The following is a 21,880-nucleotide window of genomic DNA, read 5'->3' as shown; positions in this document are numbered from 1 at the left end:
TTGTTTGACCCAGTCATGAAATGTCTTTTAATCTTGCCCACACAGGTTTGGCTAGTTTGTGAGAGGATTGAAGGGCCTGGTACAGTGATACTGATTCAGTGGACTGTTCGTTCTGTAAAACCCTGAAGGACAATAGAGAGTATTTGTATTAGGGCCATGGGCAATAGGCATTTGGGATGACACTGTTTTAAAAGAACACAGGTTTAGTGTCTCTCTGGAGTGCTGATAACAGCAGGAGCATTTTGTGATCCTTGCTTTGTCCCTTTCAGTGAAGAGATTGGGGAACAATCTCTTTTGCTGTATCAGCATATATATATTATAGGGTGGCAATATCCGCCCTTTAGTTAAGGTGAACTTGCCTCCCATAAGAACCCCTTAAAATTCTATTGTTAATAACTTTTGATTAGACAAACGGATTCAACTGGAAATTTCGAAAGTGATTAGGGCCTCGCTGCCCCGCCCTCCCCCCACACCAGACTGCACAGTTTCATGAAGATCTGTTTAAAAAGAAAAAAGTTATTAAGAAGACAAAACATTTTTTTCTCTCCAAAGTTGCAACCTACTACCCATTCATTTTCCCATAGATAAACAAGGTACATTTTTGCCAAAGTGCAAAGCCCAAACCGCTGAATGGATTTGGACCAGGTCCGAAACAACTTGGGCAAGAAGCATTCATTCACGATGCATGCCTTGTTTAGGGTTATTCTGTGCAGTAGTTATTTCAATATTTGACAGAGAAGGGGGTGCCCCTTCTCAAAAATAGATAATGTCAGGTAAATAACCAAAACCAGGTTTTTGTTTTTTTAAATGAAACAAACGCGGTCTTGTTTTTTTCTCGATGCAAGAGATAACTGTGGCTATAGATGAGTATAACGGGAAATGAAAAGTAGTTAAAAAGCTATTTGCAGGTTAAAATAATTGCAAATGACATTAGTCTAGAGGTGGGGGTGGCTAGAGGGCACTGTAAGGAAGGCATGGTATTAACAGTAAGACAGACACAAGTGACCATAGTTGAAGGGTATTTACTGGACTTCAAAAAGGGTTGAATGACGCCCATCTAATCCTAAATCTACAAATGGGAGCTAGCTCCGACCATCAAATAATAATGACTCAGTCCCAGTGGTGTCTTGGTAAAATAAAAGGGCCTATACTAATAGACCTATTGCCAATCCTTACCTCTAAATACAAACAGTGTGGGAAACAATGTTACGAAAAAGAAAAGTTACACAAAATGATACGTCCGAATGCTCAGGCCGCTGGCCTCCCTTCCTCAAGTTTTCAGCATGGGGCAAGGCGGTTCACTCGAGCTTAGCACAGAGTCTGGCTTCTATAGTATGAGGATGCAGTTCAATCATTAGCATCAGGGTCTTCTGTGCCCAAGTCTCTTTGCCTTTCAAAGTCTCTTCAGTCAGGGGGCCTGATGCGACTAAAGTCAGGCTCATATCCTCTTAATCAATGTTCATACAATATTCTTTCTCTGGGGACTCACGGTTCACCCGGATCCCCCTCAGCCGGGATCAGATCCTGTTTACACAATTAGTTTCCCTCAGCCGGGTTCGGAACTATTTCAATTTCACATGTAACTCTTAACACAAACTTGCTTTAACCAAAAGCTTTTAAGCCGATCTCCCTCCGTAAGGGTTCGAACCGACTTCATCTAGCATCAACTATCAAAGACCTTTGAATGTGCACAGAGTTTTGCTTGACCCGTTGCAGGACCACTTCGATTTCACAATTCCTTTTCTGGTAACATTTTTCACCTTTCAGTTGGATACCTAACAGAGACTTTCGAATGAGCACCCATGTGGTGTCGGACCACTCTCTCTACGGTATCGTATCTTAGCTTCAAAGTTCAATCACTCATCTGCTTTAATTATGTTTGCGTCGCTTGCCACATACGCTTCATACATTGTTCTATTTTATTGATTATTTATATTGCGCCAGCACGCCCGTATGCCTCAGGGCGCTTACAAAACGTACAACAGAACACAATCAAGTAGGAGCAAGGAGGTACTCTTCCAAGGTTCTCACTCCTCTTCTCTTCAGTTTTCACTATACAATGTTGCCGCTTGCAATGTTGTCTGCAGCATAGACCAGACTGGTATCAGTATCCCTAACTCACCGGCTGTGCGGACTTCACTGGCGCTACTTTGTTGTAGGAGCCAAGGACAGTACCACAGCAGCAAATGATTCTCCTGCCTTGACTATCAACGCAGGAGAGCCACAGGTACCTCCGACACACCATGTAGGTTACTTCAGCTTTGATTACAGATCTTACGTTGCTTATTCTCGAAATCCATGAAAGTAATGGTCTTTTGGTGAAAAGGTCAAGGGCACATCCTTCCTTGCAACTCTTTTTGCCTCGTATTAAACTGCTACCTTGGATCTGCTGCTTCTCCATGTGCTTTGCCTTGCTCAGGGTGTGCTTTCATGCTCTGCCTTTTATCCGTGTGGGGAAGTGTGATGGAAGTCGGGTGCATGTAATGATCAGTAATTGTCTGCCCATTGTATTGGGACATGTCAGGTATACAGCTTGGGTGTTAGTTTGTTTTCTCTCACAGTGAGCTGCCCGTGAGAAAGTGTTTGTGTCAGAAAAGGGGGAGTGGGGTTGGGTTCCTAAGTATGATGTGGTAAAAGTGTTAGAGGGAAGGGGAAACCACGTCTCGGCATTCATTGTCCCACTTTCACTCCCCGAGGACCCCTCACCCAGGTAATCGTCCCGCACTGGTCCACCCCCAGGAACTGGATCCAAAAGCGATGGCTGTGTCCTGGCCACCTGGATGACAGATCCCCGGGGACGAGCGAGTGAGACACCTACAGCTTGTATTTCACTAACTCTTCTTGTGGAAGTAATAGCCACTAAGAAGGCAGTCTTGTAAGTCAGGTTTTTAAGACTTGGACTTGTGCATTGGCTTGAAAGGGGGTCCCATGACCTTAGCGAGTACACCATTGAGATCCCATCCTGGCGGCGGGTTTGAAATGGGAGGGTGGAGTCTCTTTACTCCCTCCATAAAAGCCTTGTTGCACGACAAGGCCGCCAGGTGCACCTTTAAAGAGTTGAATACTAACCCTGAGTCTAGCAAGTGGAGCAAATAATTTAGAATGTGGGATGGAGAACATTCTATGGGGCTAATTTGTTTAGACTGGCACCAAATTACAAATCTTCTCCACTTGTCGAAATAACAGTGTCTAGTGTTAGGCTTTTGTGCTTCCTTCAGGATATCCACACACCGAACTCTGACTTCAGGAGCCATGCTGCCAAGTTCATCGAGTGAGGTTGAGGGGGCACTGTTAATTCCCCGTGCTGAGTGAGCAGATCGGTCAGGCACGGGAGCTTGATGGGATCGCCCATTGCCAGTTTGCGCAGATGTGGATACCAAGGTTGTCTTGCCCAATTAGGAGCAACTAGGATGAGCGTCATATGTTCCTTGTGTATCTTGTTCACCACTTTCTTCATGAGAGGTGTTGGGGGGAAAAGTGTAAGAAAATTTCCCTGACAAGTTCATCCATAGGGCGTTCCCCTTGGAGCCTGGCTGGGGGAACCTGGACGTGAAGTCCGGACATTGACTGTTTTAGCTTGTAGCGAACAAGTCTATTGTGGGGGAACCCCATTGAAGAAGAGGTGTTCTACGACCCCTCCATGTAGTCACCATTCGTGCCCCTCTGGTAGGGGATCTCTGCTCAGAGAATCTGCCAGAGAGTTGAGTTCCCCTAGAACGTGCTGTGACGAAAGGAATATTTTTCCATTTCAGTGCACATCTCCAAATTTGCTGCGCAAGCCTGGACAGATTTGGAGAAACTGTGCCCCCCCGTTTGTTGATGTAAATCATTGCTGTAGTGCTGTCTGTCAGGACTTGCACAGATTGGTTCGCTAGGTGAAACTCAAATGTCTTAAGGTCCATGAATACCGCCAGTAGTTCTAGGAGATTGATGTGGTTCTGTGCCGCTGCATGAGACCACAGACCCTGAGCTGTGTGATGAAGGTAATGAGCCCCCCACCTGGCGATTTAGGCGTCTGTCGTGACAATCGCTTGTACTTCCGGATCGTTGAAGGATTTCCCCTTCAACAGATTTTCTCTTGTCCACCAGTGAAGATTTAGCATCATCCCACTGAGCACTTGCTTGAGACCACTGTTTCGCCAACCACTCCTGCATTGGTCGCATGCGCTCGTGATGTACCGGGTAAATGCAAGATGCCAACATGCCTATTGATATGATATGATATGGCATTTGTAACGCGCCTATACACAAGTGTTTCAAGGCGCGACGAGGCAGGGAGGGGGGAACAAAGGGAAGACAGACAAAGATCCTACTAGGCCAGGTGTCATTCAGACCGCGCAAGTGCAGGGGTAGGGGGAAGGGAAAAAAATGCAAGGGGGAGGGGGAAGAATGCATCGCTTTGCGTACGCTTATCTGGAGGCCGGCTTGATAATGCAGTATTTGCAGTAACATGTTTGGACTCTTTCCTCTGACTGGCCTTGATTGTTCCCCCAGGCTGTACCCTGATTTTGATTATAGCTGGAACCCCTCTGGGAAAATTGTCTGCATGAGCGACAAAAAATTGCTGTTTCCCCTCTGGCCAGGAGGTTTATTGGTCAATTGGCCCAATGATTTTAGTGTATTATATTCTTCCTCGTCTGTCTTCAAGGCGTCCTCAATGGCCTTGCCAAAGAGTACTTTGGGTTCGACGGTCATGTGGCCTACGTCTCTGGCTTAAAACCGGATTGGCTTAACCAAGCGTGACGCTTAATAATGGTTCCATCAGCTATGATTCTGCTGGCGTTGTCTGCGGCGTCAAGATTGCTTTTTAACAAGCAGCTTGAAACTGCCCTTCCTTCTGCAGCTACCAGTGCTAATTGAGTCTTGAGGGGTTCCGGGGTTGACGAGAGTAAAGCTGAGACTTCATCCCATTTTTGACAGTTGTAACTAGCTAATAAAGTAAGAGTTATTAGCTATCCTGATCTGGAATGCAGCGGAAGAGGCCACCTTCCTGCCCGTTGTGTACAGCCTGAGCCTCAGAGGAGGCTAGGGGAGTACCTTCTCTTTTCCTTATTTTAGTAACAACGAGTGAGTCAGGCTTTAGCTGCCCCTGATGCACAGCAGGTCTGATGGTGCAGGTCTGAAAAGTTTTTCTATGCAGGGTTTCACTGCCCACGTCCGATTGGGTGTTTCCAGCGAGTGTTGTACCTTTCGCTGGACAGACTTTAGTAGGGGAATAAGTTGACCTTGTCCTGTGGATCCTCTTGGGTAGATATTTGGAAATGCTCAGCCGCTTTGATGAGTACTTCGTTCAGAAGAGGCTGATTATCTATGGGTAAGTCTACAACAGGGGGTCCTGATTAACTGGGGAGTCCATGTTGTACATGTCTGTATCTGGATCTCCCTCACCGTCCTCATTATCCCCGTAATAAGGGTCTGCGGCTTCTTGGACATAGAGGTCTTCGTGATCAGTGTCTGGTCATTTGGTCAATGACAGTGGGATCTTGCACTAGTTCCCGGGGCGAGACCTCTTAGCAGTGGGTTGAACAGGGTTCTTATACCCAGAGGCCACTGTTGTGGGGGTGGTGGAGTGAAAACTTGTGAAGTAGTCATGGTCTTTCAATTTGCTATGAAGGACATTCTTTTCATGACCCTATCTATATCTTCAGCTGACCATTGGGCAGAACTAGGAATGACCATTGGTTGAGGTGGGAGACCTAAATCTTCTGGAGTGGGTGGGACTACAGTAGAAGGTGTAGCCTTTTTCTTTAAGGCTGAAGACATGAAATCTTGTACCTGAGGTTCGTTACTCTTGTGAGGGTACCTATCCTTCTGTGATTTATCTCTATGAGTGGTCTTAGAAGAGCTCTTCTTAGACTCCATTGATTTAACAAGGCCTTCTGGGATGTGCTTCTTAACTAAATGGGCTAGTCTCACCTGTATGTTTTTTTTTTACTGATATCGGCACAGAAAGTCAAATCTCTGCTACGGGCAGATCCGAAGTCTCGTCTGCTGACTCACGACCTTCGGGAAGGGAGTAGTTTCTTACCTGTAACTCCATTTCTCCAGCGTTGGTATCTTTCGTAGATTCACAGGCTGTGAATATTCCCCGTCGTCAGGCTGCGAACCTCGGTCATTTTAATTTAGCATTCTCCTATGGAAAACTTTGACACTTCAGTGTCCTATCAACGTCCTTTTTGGGTGCTTTAGCCACCACCCATAGGACGTAGGGTATAAATAGCCCCGATCCCCTGAGCTTCCATTCAGATTTTAACCTCCAAAGTAGAGGCAACCCGAACCAGGTTTGCATGCAGGGGGGCCGGCAGGCGCATGTGAATCCATGAAAGATACCAACGCTGGAGAAATGGAGTTACAGGTAAGAAACTACTCACTTCTCCAGCATTGGATCTTTCATGGATTCACATGCTGTGAATAGATTACATAGCAGTATCCATCATGCATGGCGGAGTGAAAATGCAAACCAATATAGAAACAGAATCACATACATGAGACAAAGAAACCCATCCAGTGATCAAGTTCAAAAAATACCCCGAAGCTGCGGGGCTTACCTTATTGAAACAGGTGTTGCAGGACCGCCCGTCACACCTGCACATCCTCACCATGCTACTGCTCTAGACAATAATGTTGAGTAAAGGTATGCGGCACCGCCGAGGAGGCCGTCTGGCAAATGTCCACCAGCGGAATCCCCGACTATAATGCCGCTGACAAAGCCGTAGCCCTCGTCGAGTTTCCCCTCGGATTCCTCTCCAAAGGCTTTCCAGCTTTAGTGTGGCAGAATGAGATAGAAAATGACATCCAACAAGAAAGTCCTTGCTTGGAGGAGATTGCCTGTCCCTTGACGGACGGTCCATAAGACACAAACAGCTGTTAAGAAAGTCTGAACTCCTGAGTACGATTCAAATAAAATTTCCAACGCCCTCTTCACATCCAGCAAATGCAAAGACCGCTCTGCAGGCGTGGAAGCTGAAGCAAAGAACGAGGGCAATACAATAGAAGAGAGTTTAGGAAATTTTGTTGCCACTTTTGGGATAAAGTGCAGATTAGTAGCCAACACCACCTTGTCCTTGAAGAACCTCAAGTATGGAGGGTCCACAACCAAAGCTTGCAACTCAGACATCCTTCTGGCTGAAGTAATGGCCACCAGAAAAGCCACCTTCCAAGACAAATACTGCAAAGGCGTCAACGACATTGGTTCAAAAGGCGGTCTTATCAGACCCAACAGAACCACATTAAGGCTCCACACTGATGGAAACTTCTTGCTTGATGAGACGATCACTAAACAGAGGCGCTGCATGCCGCTTCCGAGTGAATCTAGAAATTGCTGCCAAGTGTACCTTTATGGAGGAGAAAGGCAAACCCTTTTCTGCCAACTGCAACAAGTAGGGCAGAACCTGCTCCAGTGAAATGTTCAAAGGGTCTACCCCAGGCTGGCCCTTACACCACACACAAAACCTTTTCCATTTACACGCATAGGAGACATTTGTGGATGGAGCTCTTGCCGCCTCCAAAATGCGCTGACAGTCACCAGAAAGCTTTAGCAGGCCAAACTCAGAGAAGTCAGGAGCCAAGCTGTCAGGCTGAGAGACCCCGGATCGTGGTGCCAGACAGCGCACTTGTCCTGAGACAGAAGGTCCGGTGTCACTTCCAACTGAATCCGTTCCGCCATGGACAGATGAAGGAGATCCAAGAACCACAGCTGCCGGGTCCAGGACAGAGCCACCAGAATCACACGGAATGGGTATCTCTGAATCCACTGGAGTGTCAGTCGAATGAGCGGAAACGGGGGAAATGCATAAGCGAACTGGTCTGTCCACGGGAAAGAGAACGCACCCCCTAGAGACTCGGGAAGAGCCCACCTGCTGGCAAAATCCTTGCACTGCTTGTTCTCCCTCGTTGCGAAGAGATCCAATGATGTACGGTCCCATTTCCGGAAGATCATGGACACCTGTTGCTCCTTCAGCTGCCATTCGTGGAGCTGGCCTACCTCCCTGCTGAGCGTGTCTGCCTGCACATTCAATAATTCCGACAGATGAAACGCCACAATGCCGATGTCGTGCAACAGAGCCCAATGCCAAAGTACTTGTGCTTCTTTCGACAGCACCCCAGGGTGTGTGCCCCCTTGTTTCCTGAAAATATTGTGGTGGTATTGTCAGTCAACACCCTCACCACCAAACCGCGTATGCGCAGCAGAAACGATTTCAGGGCTCAATGTACCACTCTCAACTTGAGCACATTGATGTCGAACCGCAACTCCACCCGAGACCACAGGCCATGTACCTGCGAGCCTGTTAGAGAGAATTCTCTTCTAAGGCTAATTTCCATTACCTATCGAGTCCCCCAGCAGCTTTGCTGGATTTGAAGGGTTTCTTTTTTTCTCCTGCTAAGAGCGAGACCCTTTTTTCCCACTCTTAGATTGCTAGAGTGCGTTCTAGGCTATCTTGTGTGCTTATGGTCTATGGGGTTTTTCTCACCCTCATAGGAATCGTCTTTTTAACATGTGTGGTATACAGCACCCTCCGTGCCGTACCACAGGGGTGGCGTAGCGACCCCCAAACATAGACTCCATACCCTGGGACTGACTACTGTCTGCCAGGACATGTAAAGTCCCCATTGACTTTACTAGTCAATTATGAACTAAACCAGTACAACCCATCCTACTATGGAAGTACTGGAAAGGGTTAATAGTTTTTCCCTAATGTTCATTTTCGAGTGGTACCGTACAGTCCCTCTCTCAAAAGTTTCTGGCTGGTGGCAGTGGTTACTACCGTAAATATTCGACCGCAAATATTTCCCTATGGGATTTTCCCATTGTTCGAGGCTACCACTTTTTCTGACAGACTAACATCCCGCCGGTTTATTTTAATATTAACTTTACTCCGGCAGGTTTTTATTGCCAGAACTTTGATAATATTTCTTTCTCGTGTCTTTCTCTATAATCCTAACCCAGGTCAGGGATCCTTTGTTCATCCTTTTGGCGGGCTTCTGCACAGAAGCCCTCCTCTCGGCGCCACTGAGGCTGGGGTAGACAGGGTGTGTGGGAGGGGGAATAGGCACCCTGGACAGGGTTGCCTACGCAACCCAAGTCGCATAATGCCCCGATAGGCTGGTGAGTTCTCCCACCAGGAGAGCCACCCCACTGTATGAGTGCCAGCTAGGCTGTATGAATGGGGGTCTTATAGCATAAAAGCAGGGTCCTGAGGACTGGAGGACAAGACGTTGCCACTGGAACTAAGAAACCGAAGAGGAGAGAAGCTGAAGACATCTGCAACGACTGAACCACCGGTGAAGGCCTGCTGCAGATCCTCACCACTTTTCTCCAACGACTTGAGAAGATCTTCGCCTGCAAGTGTCTTCTTCCCTTGAGCTGGTGGGGCCAACCAGTTCACCAATCGCCTTCCAGGACGTGCCTTGGTCGAATCACCAGTGCCCTGCACTCGGAGACCGGATAGCCAGGCACCAGTCCACCATGACCGCGATTTAAAGGAGCGTACCTTTTAATCCGTTTCGGCATCACCGCAGCTGGCTTCTTCCCTGGGCAGTGCAGTAGCTCGAACCTTCCTCCACGACGAGAGCCTCTCTTCCTCTGCTGGACAACACGAACTGCAGGAACTGCCAGGAACCACTGCCACCGCAGGAGCCGCTTCCACTTTTTCAGGTACATTGTTCTGCCAGGCCTCCAGTTTCGAGGGGTACTGCTAAGGGTGTTTGAAATCCTTTACCTACCTCCTGGGTTGGCCGCCCCTATTGACTAACATTATCTTTTCCCTTCTGCAACCTCCTGTTGAATCGTTAAACCAAAGACTTGACTGCAGCTATTAGAACAGATTGATCCTGGGCACATTGCCCTGTACCACTAACTCTGGCACAGGCCTATTGACTTTGGCTAAATCTGTTACAACTGCCTTCACTAGATTGCTTTTCACCCTCAGCTGTGTTGGTGCACCAGAAACTCTTATAACCACTCTTACTTCCCTCTTAAGTATTGCTGAAGATTTTGCTCGGTTTTCACCTATGTATGACTATTGCTAAAGTGCTACCTTGTCTAACATGTTCACAATCCACTTGGGAAGTATTGCTTGTGTGTTTAAGAGGTTAAATCTGTATAACTTGTCCTTTCCCTCCCTTTTCCCTTTTGAGAAATTACTAGAGTGCCATTTTTGCTTGGTTGACCCTGTGCCATTTTGCTCAGTTTTCACTCTTGCTCAAACTTGTCTATAATGTAATTAGGGAGTTGTCCTTCTTGACTGTTTTAACTTACTTTGATACCTGTGATGTATGTGTTGAACTAGAAGTGTGTAAAATAAATATATATACTCTTTTTAATATAAAGCTTTGGTCAGTGTTTCCTTGTACCATAGTACTATAGTCCTAATGTATAAGCCCTGAATACTGCTCATCTTCCTCTTGAGATACGTTTGACTGCTCAGCCACAGCTACCAACTAAATCTTTGTGGTGCAGACTGATACAAAAGGGAATTTATTGCATATACCTGTAGTGTTAATTTGCTGTAGTGCTCCCCAAGGGAATTGTAGTGGATTCTGCCTAACAGAGCCCTCGAGATGTGCCCCCCATCCTGTCTGAGAGGCATCACAATTGTAACTTGGAACGCCGCTTCCAGCAACGGCATGCCCCGAACCAGATTGTCCGAGCACTGCCACCATCGAAGAGCTTCCACCAGGCCGCCTCGATCCCCACCTGGTCAGACCACGATCTGCGACTCTGAGCCCACCGGTTGGCGAGGAACTCCTGCACCGGTCTCATGAAGAGACAACAGTTTTTCACCAGCAGAATGCAGGACGCCATGGCCCCCAGCAGAGGTCTGGACCGACACCCTTGTGCCGATCTTGCATTCTGCCGCTTATTGCCAGAGCTTCAGAACCCTCTCGCCTGAGGGCCTCACAAGACCTAGCTGAGTCTGAAACTCTGCCCTCAGAAACCCCAAGTCCTTGGAAGGCAACAGAAAGGATTTCTCGAAGTTCACGGCGAAGCATAGCCATTGCAACAGCTGCATGGTAGCGCCAAGTCTTTCCTGCGCCTCCCTCGGCGATGAGCCGCGTACCAGCCAGTCGTCCAGGTATGGGTAGACGTGATGACCTTCCCGTCAGAGCCACGCCGCCACCGGCGCCAAACATTCTGTAAGCATCCTGGGGGACGACTTTAAACCGAACGGGAGCACTCGAAACAGGTAATGATCTTCTCCTACGACAAACCGCAGAAACCTGCGGTGCCGTCAATGCATAGGAATGTGGAAATAGGCATCCTGTAAATCCAACAAGGCCAGAAACTCGCCCAGCTGTACAGACCGAATGACTTTAAGCGTGAGCATCTTGAACTTCAGGCGTTGCAGAGTCTTGTTCAATGCTCGAAGATCCAGAATGGGTTGCCACTTGCCGTTGGGTTTCTTCACCACAAAGTAATGGGAATAAACCCTTTGGCCTTTCTCGGCCACCAGAACCAATTCTATAGCCCCTTTCTGTAGCATATGTACAACCTCCTGCCATAGGATGTGAGGGTGAGGTTGCACAGTATACACTGGAGGAATGGGAACCCTTGAACTCCAGCGAGTTGCCCAAATGCATCGTGTTCAACACTCAACGGTCTGATGTAATCTTGCACCACTCGTCCACGTTCAGAGCTACCCTGCCCCCCAGCAGATTTCCCCGATGACAGTCATTGCTGTGGCTTAGTTGGTCTTCCCTTGGAGGAAGAGGCCTGCCCACCTCTTTTCCTGGAGGCCTGAAAGTTCTGACTCTTCTGCGTCGACTGCGCTGACCTCCTATACCCCTGGGAGGAGAAAAACAGATCGAAGTAAACCGGGCATTTACCGACACCCCACGGAAGGGACGAAAGGTGCGAAAAGAGCACCCACTCTGTAAGGTTCCCAATGATTTAGCAGTCTCAGAGTCCTCCTTAATAACCTTGAGGGCCTCATCAATTTTATCACCAAACAACTGCTCCCCCTCAGAGGGCATGTCCAGAACCATATAATGCACCTCCGGGCGAAAGTCTGTGCACTTACGCCAGGCTTGTCGACGCAGCACAACGCCGTTTTTAATCTGTTTAAAACCAGATTCAGCCAAGTCCAAGGCAATGTTAATACTATGATTGGACGCCTCCTCCCCTTTGCGTACCAACAGCATGGCAGCTTTACGGTGTTCCTCAGGTAGATTTCCCAAAAGAGGCGCCAGCCGATGCCACATCTCACGATCATAGCGAGCCATGATCGCCAATGAATTGGCCACTTTCACCGTCGTCGCCCCAACAGTCAAAACCTTTTTCCCGAAGGAATCCTGTCTCCTGGCGTCGCTATCGGGAGGGGTAATACATTTGTGCTCGCTCCTGGCTTTACAGCTAGCCGCCGCCGACACCACCGACTCAGGCGTGGGCTGCGACGCTAAGCACTTCCGTGTAGAGTCCGGGGCCTTAAACTTCTTCTCCAGCCTCCCTTTGACAGCCGGTTCCGAGAAGGGATGTCACATCGTGCGTAGGCCCTCCGGCCACACGTGGTCCAGGATAGGCACGGTGAACACAGCTTTGCGTCACTTGCCCATGTGGTCAAACAGGAAGCACTCCTTCCGCTCCTTTTCAGGAGCCAACCCAAATTCCACACATGCCTTCGCCATCATGGCATGTAACGCTCCATCATCATCGGGTGGAGACAGTTGTGCCGGACTACGAGGCAGTTCCACCTCAACGTCCGAATCCCACGCCAGATCCCTTGACAGTGACGAAGAGCCAGTAGACATGGTCTCCCTAGGCACACTGTCCGACTCAGAGTCCAGCAGCTCACCATCTTCAGGATGGGAACGTGGACGATCTGCACTCACCGGCAGAGGTGCCGGCAACTCGGCCGCAGCCGTTGAACGTGGAGGAACATCTGCAGTGTTGACGATAGGCACCACCGGAGCCACATTCAGAGGAAGCAACCTGGAATCCAGCTGGCCCAACAAGGATTGCAGCGTTGAGAGGACCTGGAGCGACAACATCGCCTGCGGATTCACCAGCGGGTAACTGGATGGACCAGCCCCCACCCCCATCGACGTAGATGGACCAACACACAGCAGGCCCAGGGCCGACGCACCCAACACCGGCTCCCATTCGTTCTCCACCTCCGATAACAATGAAAAAGCAGCAGTCTCTTGATGTAGTGGAGTGTCAGGCAGAAGCGAGTCAAAAGCAGAAGACTGCCACGCCTCACCCATCGGCAGCAAGCTTTCCGTATCCATCCTCGATGATGAGAACATCAGGCCTTTATCCCCTGTCGTCGCCGGAGCCGAAGACAAAACTGTCGGCGAAGGCATCGGAGCTGGCAGACAAACCACTGACGACAGGAATCCTGTCGACGATGACGTAGTTGGAACCGCAACCTGCGGTGTAGATTTTCCAGGTGGTCCCGCCTGCCTGGCTCCACTGGACCGGTGTTTAGACGACTCCCTGCTAGAGGACGACGTGTGATGGTCCCCTGAAGAGGAGTGTTTCGACGAGTCCTTCTTGGCCTTCAACTGCGACGCTGACTTCTCTGGCCTACCTCCAGATCCTCAGGACTGGTCCGACCGACCATGCTTGGACGAAGACACCCCCTTCGACAGGTGTTTACTCAAAGAGGAGCGACCACTCTTCCCGACCTCCGCCCCAGGGGCAGGCCGAGACTTCTTAGCCAGAGGCTCAGCCGATGCTGACCGACGATGATCCGCCACTTGAACAGCCCTTTCAGACGCCAGGCTACGAACCGGCCCCACCTCTGTGGAAAGGTAGGTACCCTCATTCAGCCAGCACACCAATCGCTGATTGCGGCCCTTAAGCGTCTTCTGTGAAAACCCTTTACAGATCTCGCAAGAATCGGAGGTAAAGGCAATAGAGGCAGTCCATATGCCCGTCCCCCTCATACACCTTCTTCAGACCGCAAGTCACACAGGGCCGGAACAAAGCCTTCTTCAGTCCTGAAGACATCGCAAAAAACCAACGCACAAACACGTGCAGAAACCACAACGAACACAAGGTTATCCCAACACTTTGGAGACGGTTGAAATTTGAAGGGAAGCCACGGGGGCGGGGCTATTTATACCCTACGTCCTATTGGTGGTGGCTAAAGCACCCAAAAAGGATGTTGATAGGACACTGAAGTGTTGCAGTTTTCCATAGGAAAACGCTAAGTTAAAATGACTGAGGTTACCAGTCTGAAGACTGGGAGTATTCACAGCATGTTAATCCATGAAAGATCCAATGCTGGAGAATGTTTTTACCCACGACGTTTGTTCTGTTTTTCGACAGCCAGGGCCTGTCATATGGCGATCTCGATCTGGAGTGCCCAGAAGACAGCGATTCAACGGACTTCTCCCTAGACGTTGTGCGTTGCAGTTTGCTTGACACGTGTGTCGATTCTCGGCCGTGGGTTGTGTGTTTGGTGGAGGGGGTTGTGAGAGTGATTCCGCTGCCGGGTGTCATCCCCGTAACAAGGCCGCCGGCCTGTCTGTTGGGGTCGGGGGCCTGCGCTTGGGAAACAGGAGTAACCCTGTTGCCTTCGCCATCGGATACCACAGTGTTGCTGCCATCGCTGAAGGTTCCCCCCACTTCCATGGTGGCCTCGACCTCCCTGGCGTGGTGGGACCAACGTATACTTAAGCGGTCCTTCAACGTCTTGGGTTTGAAGAGTTTACAGACTCGACAGGTACCTTCGACGTGGTCCCCAGGGAGACAAAAGTTACACACAAGGTGTTTGTCGACCCACAGGAACTTTTTGTTGCACTTGGGGAACAATTTAAAAGGGGTCCTATCCATAACGGAATGACACGGCAGCTAGGCGAGTGTAGTGTACGAAAAGAGGTATTTACATTCTAAAATGTCCTCCCCCCCACTCTCCCTACTGTGTGGGCCGAAGCCCGAAGCGGCCTTCCAAGGCCAGAATGGATCCGTCGACGGGAGTCTTCAATGGTCGTTTCTTCACCGCTGTCGGATGGTGTCGATAGTCGGTGAATATGAAGGATAGTAAGAAAAACTATCGGTAATTGGTAATATGGCGATGAGCCGAAAGGAGAACTCTGCGAAATAGCGTCCATCTACGATGGCGGAAAAAAACTTTGAGGGACCTCGACGTGTGAAGGATTATGGGTACAGTGGACGCCACACTAGGGATAGTATTAGTGCCACACCCTGTCGACGTCCATTTTCGAATTTCGAAAACAACAACTAGATGTCGGCCTATGCACAGCATGTGATTTAAGCAGATTCCACAAGCCTCAGAAATAAATATATATATGCAACTCGTGCAGATGGAAGTTTCATAATGAGCAAGGCTGAAGGGTGCATCAGTCGTAACCATCATCATGTGTGTGGTCTGGGAATTCATTGTGCAGCACCACGCATTCGTAATGTGGGTATGAACCTTCTGGTATGTGCCACTTTCATATTCAAAGGAACAAAAAGCAATTAATTGTAGATGTTTATTGGGTTTATAGGTAACCCATTGGAATGAGGTATTTGATTTGCAGATTAAGATTGTTATATCAAGCACTGGGTCAAATGGCACAATTGCATGTTGATAGCTCACAAGATAAGTGCTTGCCGCAGACATATGACTAACCTTTAATGTTGAAGCTTGAATCCGACAGCAGGCCCAACTCAGCCCTTGATCCTTCTTAAGTCTCTACATTGAATATCATTAAGTTGGGTAATAATATCCTCTGTTTTTATAGTGCATAGAAGTTGGGGGGACCAGACATGAAGCCTTATAGAAAACACACATTGTTTATTATTTAATCTAAAAGGGGTCATGGTCTTGGCTTTTAAGTATACTGAGACGATTACTGGTTCCTTCTTTGGATACTTATAGCGTGTTTCTCCTTTCTGTTTGGTGCAAGTTTTGCCACTTCCATGAGGCCAGCGCCATGTTGCTCTTTGTTTCTGGAGTGGCTGGCTTCCTTGTGCAGGCCTCTTAAAAAAACAGGGGGGTACCACAAGTGTAACACTGAGCAGTGATAAGAATAGGAAAAACAAATAATGTGTATTTCTGGAATTCTATATAATAATTGCTAGACTCCTTAAAGATTTATTTCAGGCACACTTCAGGGGGTGAGTCACTGATTTAGGCTGTTCTTAAACACCTTAAATTCACAATGCAGACAAAAAGCATTTATAGTAGAATAAGCATCCATTTCGAACTATGTATTTTGCTTTTCGCAAGTTGCAGTTCTAGCATGTTTTTTCTGCCGTTGTCTCTGTTATGATCATCACGAGACATTCCATCTCAGTGTCCTTGGTCAATTGACAACATCCTTGTACCTAAATGCTTTTGTACAGTTTAGAAATGTTTGCCCATAGCACATAAAGTGTCCGTTTATTTCATTGTGCCACAATTAATGCTTTGTTCTAATGTGTCTATCTTTCATATCTCCATGGCATGCTGTTCAGTATGTTTGTTTGCATGTATGAGGTAATGAGTGCCAAGAGTACGGGATGCTGTGAGAGTGCGCTGCTTTTCCTGCACTACACTTCTTTCATACACAGTTATGGACACTCCCAATGGTATGTATTTTGCCAAACTTTGAAGCCTGAAAAGTAGATCCACGCAAGCTTGACATGTGGCCAACGTTGCACCAGACCTGCAGATGAACTGGCCTGCAGTTAAATCTCAGTTACGAGTTTAATGGTATCCACTACAGGGTGTAATTTGCTTTCTGACTTTGAGAACATTCTGACATGTAATTGCTCATTTTACTATATAGCCAGTAAGATAGCTATTGCCGGTAAAATAGCTCAGTGGGTTGAGCACTCGCTGCTGCGATGTGTGTGTGATCTGCAGGTTGCAGGTTCGAATTCTGGCAAGGCCATCTCAACTCAGCCTTTGATCCTGAGGTTGATAAATGAGTACCAACACAGGTTGGGTGATATTGTATGTATATTTGTTCTATATAAAGCGCCTAAGCGTAAATGCTGCATAATAACACATCATTATCATTTGGCCTTACACGTCTGCATGCATTCACAGAAATGTGGTAATATGGGCCTATACACACTGATATTAATGATACATATGGTGATCCATTCTTGTATGAAGTGTATATTACTTTACAGTGATATTGTAATCATATTTTGAGTAGTGTACTTGGGAACAATCCTAGATGATGCCACTTACTGTTTTGACAAGGAGTGAAAGGTCGTGTTCCATCGCTTCTCATGATGTCACTTTGCGGTGGGGTCAAATGACATCACTTCCTGTGAGTTCATCAGAAGTCAAGGGTTGTGTGATGTCACTTCCGCTACCCCAGGCATTTTGGTGAAATGACGTCCCTGCCGAGAGGAACGGATAATGGAAAGTAGCAAGATAAGCCATAGGAAGAAAGGTACTATGTTGGAAGGAACGTGGGCCAACCTCCATTGGGCAGGATTTAGAGGGAGTATTATTGTTACCACTGGGGGCCAGAAGGAACTCCGTGTAGAGCTAAGGTGCACGTTGTGCATATCCAGGCGCACTGTTGCATAGCAACAGGAACAATATGAAAATGCTGCGGACAGCGAGGACTGTGCATTTGAAAGACACACTGCTATTAAGGCAAGCGTTACGATAAATCTGTATATAAGAAGGAAAAAAAGAAAAGTAGTACAGATTGAAAATAAAATATATTAATTGCAAACAGATAAAAGACCATGCCACAGTGCACGATTCAGGTGTGGGAGACACGAACAGTGAATGGATACATCATGCAGGGCGGTCCTCCCTTGGATTTCTTTCTGGCTACACAAGGCAATCTGCCTGTTCCCTGGAAAAGAAGCAGGAAGAGATTCAAGGATTATGTGCCATGGAGAGAAAAAGGTCACTCCTAATACACTGCTTTGGCACAAGTACTTAGGAGTCATTCAAAAACTTACCAACATTGAGTCAGGCGACATATCATGGACTCAATGACTACAAAAAGCATGTTAAAATGCTTGAAAAACATTATGAGAAAAAAGCGGGTGTGATCCTTGAACAATACTAATTCTGGTAGATAGTGCAAGAGGAAGGGGAGTTAGCTCACCAGTACACAATTGCCCTTCAAGCCTTAGCAGGTTCATATGAATTTGGTACAAATCTAGAGAAGACCTCGGGCATCAATTTATGTTGGAGTGTAGGGAGAGCAAAGTGAGGTATGCCTTATGGTCTAAGGAGAAACTCTCCCAGGAACGGTACTGAGGGAGGCCAAGGAAGTTGAACACACCAGCGAGTGCTTCAAGGAATTAGAGCACAAAACTCAAATGGGCAGCAAAATGCAAGAACCGCACACTTCCTCAGATGTACAAGCCAAGATGGTGGACAGGAAGAAACCACAGTTTAAGAGCACTGACAAAGTGGAGAGGACAGATAAGGAAGATAAAAGAAGATGCTATTGCTGTGACAGTCCTTTTTAACTTATCAAACGGCAACTACTGCCCGGTCATTAAGGCAGTTTGTAGGAAGTGTAACAAAAGAAAATGTTGCCAGATGTTGCTTAAGTGAGTCTGATTTGATGAACTGTGTAGAGGAACAATGCGAAGAGTTGGATGAATCAGTGTGTGCAGTAGAAGACGCAAAGGCAGGGGTTATGAAAAAACACTGCAGTGAACCAATCACCAGAAAAACAATGTTAGAATTATATTATATGACTATATACTTATAATATGTTCGCTGTAGAGAAAAACCTATAGCACACATTAGTGTGGCAAACAGAGTCACAAATATGGAAGTGGAATTGGGTGTGAAAAAAACTGTCTTACCAAAAATACATATATGACACGATGTCCAGAGGCGACATAACACCTACGAAGTAGGCATCAGCCCAGAGATGCATGGAGGTAAGCGCATTGGACTGGTTGGATCGCTCGGGGCAGAACTGAGGACTGATGTTCAGAGATCGTCCTGCAAAGAGAAAAGTCTATGGCTCCTTAAAAGGGAATGCTGCATTACTTAATTGGTAATATCAAAAAGACAGGGAAAAAGGTTGGACCCTAAAACAGAAAAAAACAGTAAGATAAACCAACATCCAAGTTCCCACAATCAGTCAGGAGGAGAGCGTGAAATGTTCAGAGTAGGGCAAGAATGCCTAAAAGGTTTTGTACACCTGATAAGACTCAAAGCGGAGTCTAATCCTGTAGTGCACATGGTCAGGCATATAATCATATCCCTACATTACAAAGTCAAGTCAGAACCTTTGTCTATGGAGAAAACATGGGTGATAAATAGTCAAATTGGCTAAATGGCTATCATTTGTTATAGTGGTACAGAAGCCAAATGGAAAATCGAGTTTGTGTATTGACATTAAGGCACTCAATAAATGCATAGTTACGGATAGGCACTTACTGCCTAACATCACAGTACTTGCTAAGCACATTAGGAGAAGCTGAGATATATCTTGCAAATCGGCATATCGTTAAGTGAGGCTGCATCCGTAGTCCAAAAAATCTCAGCCCCTTTATAAAAACAGAAGGACATTTTCAGTGCCTGAGCATGCCACATGGGGTAGGAACAGCAGCAAGTGTTTTTAAAAAAAAAGCCATTTACCAACTGTTTCAGGAAGACAACGGCATAGTAAGGTTGATTTGTTGATTTATACCAGGAACTCCAAGGAGCAGGAGAAAAGAATATGAGCTTGCGTATACTCAAGGAAGCGGGAATGGCTTTGAGCAAGGATAACTGCAAATTCTACAGAGAGGAAATCCAATATTTGCATCATGTAATATCCAAGAGAGGAGTAGAGCCCAGAAAAGACTTGGTTGATACTATTGCACAAGCAGTCCCAAGAACAACAAACAATTACTTTGGTTTTTAGGGATGGCAAACTATTATACCAAATGCATACCTCATTTTGCTGGTACCATGGTTTACATGAGACAACTGACTGGGAAAGGCATCTCTTGTGTGGGAGGAGGTATGGGAATCTGAATTTAAAAGAGTCATAACAGCATTAAAGACCCTCTCTAAAGAAATATGAACCTTCCAGAAAAAGCATTGTGGCCACGGATGCCAGCAATAAAGGGTTGGGGGTGGGCTTAACGCAAAAACGCTTTCTACACTAGTAAGTCTTCACAAGAGACATTCCAGTCGACCTATTTCTGATATCTTGGTCATGCAACTTGTAATACCACTAGTGCTTCCAGTCACTAGACTGATGATGCAACCATCCACAAACACAAAGGTGAAATTAGAAGCTACCAGGGGGAAGACCTTAAACCAAATCATAACACAGCAGCTGACAGCTCCCAATAGCCCCATTGGGGGTACAAGTAATTCCTTACCACCAGCAAAGGATCAGGTTAAGGGGTCTTGAACCTCATCTGATAAATCTAGATGTAAGCATCTGAAATGTCTATTAAACACCACAGCGTTAGTCAAACACCCCATAGAAGTGGTGGACTACATGGTAGAAGAAAATATTGACATCTGCGCTCTGTCTGAAGCCTGGTTGCATGCAGTAGCAGGCCTTTGCTATTACTGGCAGTCTCTGAGGGCTACAGCATCTTTAGGGAAGATCATCGCTTTGGTAAAGGAGGTGGCGTTGCACTAATCTTTTGGAACAATTTATCCATCAGAGAAGTAAAGCTGGCGGGAATACCAAACTGTGAAATTTTATTTGTTAAAGTTGAACTCAATCCTAACACCACACTTAATCTTTACGTCGTGTATCGCTCACCCTCCTCTATGCCGGATTCTGTAGCTAACTCAAGTGAATTGATCTCATCTACTCAAACCCAAGTCCAAAATAATCATTGTTGGAGACTTCAACTTGAGTCTCATGTCCCCTCAGACGCCTTAGCAAAAGCAACCTTGAGCACTTTGGAAAACATGCATTTCACTCAATGTGTATCACAAACAACCCACTATGGGGGCAGAATTCTTGACTGGGTAGTCACACATGGTATTGGACTGGACAGGATGGAGGTGAATCCTTGTCATGGTCTGATCATAGCTTTGTAAAATATGAAATATCACTAATCTCTACCAGCCACGGAGGAAAGTCTTATGTCGTAATCTATGAAAACTTACTCTACGGACACTAGCTCTGCTCTTTGCTCCCTATTTAGCCAATCTTGCCCAGTACAAGTCTGCACCTGATCGATCAGCAGTATATAACAAAATGATGACTGAAGTTGTTGATAGTCTTGCCTCTCCAAATCTAAGAACAGAAAAATCTAGTCCTTTAAAAAGCTGGTATTCATCAGAAATACTAAATCTGAAAATCAAGAAACACAAGGCACTGCGGAAATGGCAGACAACACTATCTGCCATTGACAAATCCGAATATACCCATACTGCCAAAGAGCACAAAGATGCTATCTATGCCGCAAAAAAAATGCTCCTATGAAAATAGAATTATGACAGCGGCATCAGACACAAGAGAACTTTTTAGGATCCTAAAAGAAGTGGAAGATCCCTGCCCCAACAATCCTACAGTTGAGAAAAACCCAGACTGGTGTACCCAAATTGAAAAGGCTATGGCTCGCAAGATCCAAATAATTAAAGAGGACATTTAAACCAAGGTTATTCAATTGAATCCATCATCTAGCTCTGCTTATGTTCAATATCTGCCACCCAAGATCAATCCTTTTACCTTTGTAGAAGTGCCCGAAGAGGAGGTCCTGGGTATATTAAGAGGGTTAAAACCACCAGTTGTAGAGGTGACACCTGTCCGGCTAAAATAGTGAAAGCTTGTGCCCAGTTGCTTGCCCTTCTAATCACTAAATGTGTAAATGCTTCATTTAAAGATATGTCAGTATCACGAGGCATCAAGCAAGCATGGATCACCCGTCTTTTGAAGAAGCCTACACTTGATCCATGTATAGCAGGCCATTATTTCCCGATTACTAATTCCCCCTTCCTTTTGAAGGTACTGGATAAAATAGCAAATGGTCAGATTCAGGCATTCCTGA

At 46.7% G+C, this 21,880-nt stretch overlaps 1 protein-coding gene across 2 annotated transcripts in view; it reads right to left on the bottom strand.

Moving 5' to 3' along the window:
* Window positions 1-21,880, bottom strand: part of ASCC3 (activating signal cointegrator 1 complex subunit 3) — a 2,962,611-nt gene that overhangs the window by 886,745 nt on the left and 2,053,986 nt on the right. The window lies entirely within an intron of this gene.

The sequence above is a fragment of the Ambystoma mexicanum genome, chromosome 4p (genome assembly GCF_040938575.1).
Source record: "Ambystoma mexicanum isolate Mex_15411 chromosome 4p, UKY_AmexF1_1, whole genome shotgun sequence".
In the NCBI taxonomy this organism is placed as follows: Eukaryota; Metazoa; Chordata; class Amphibia; order Caudata; family Ambystomatidae; genus Ambystoma; species Ambystoma mexicanum.
This window is presented reverse-complemented; position numbering and strand designations above follow the sequence as displayed.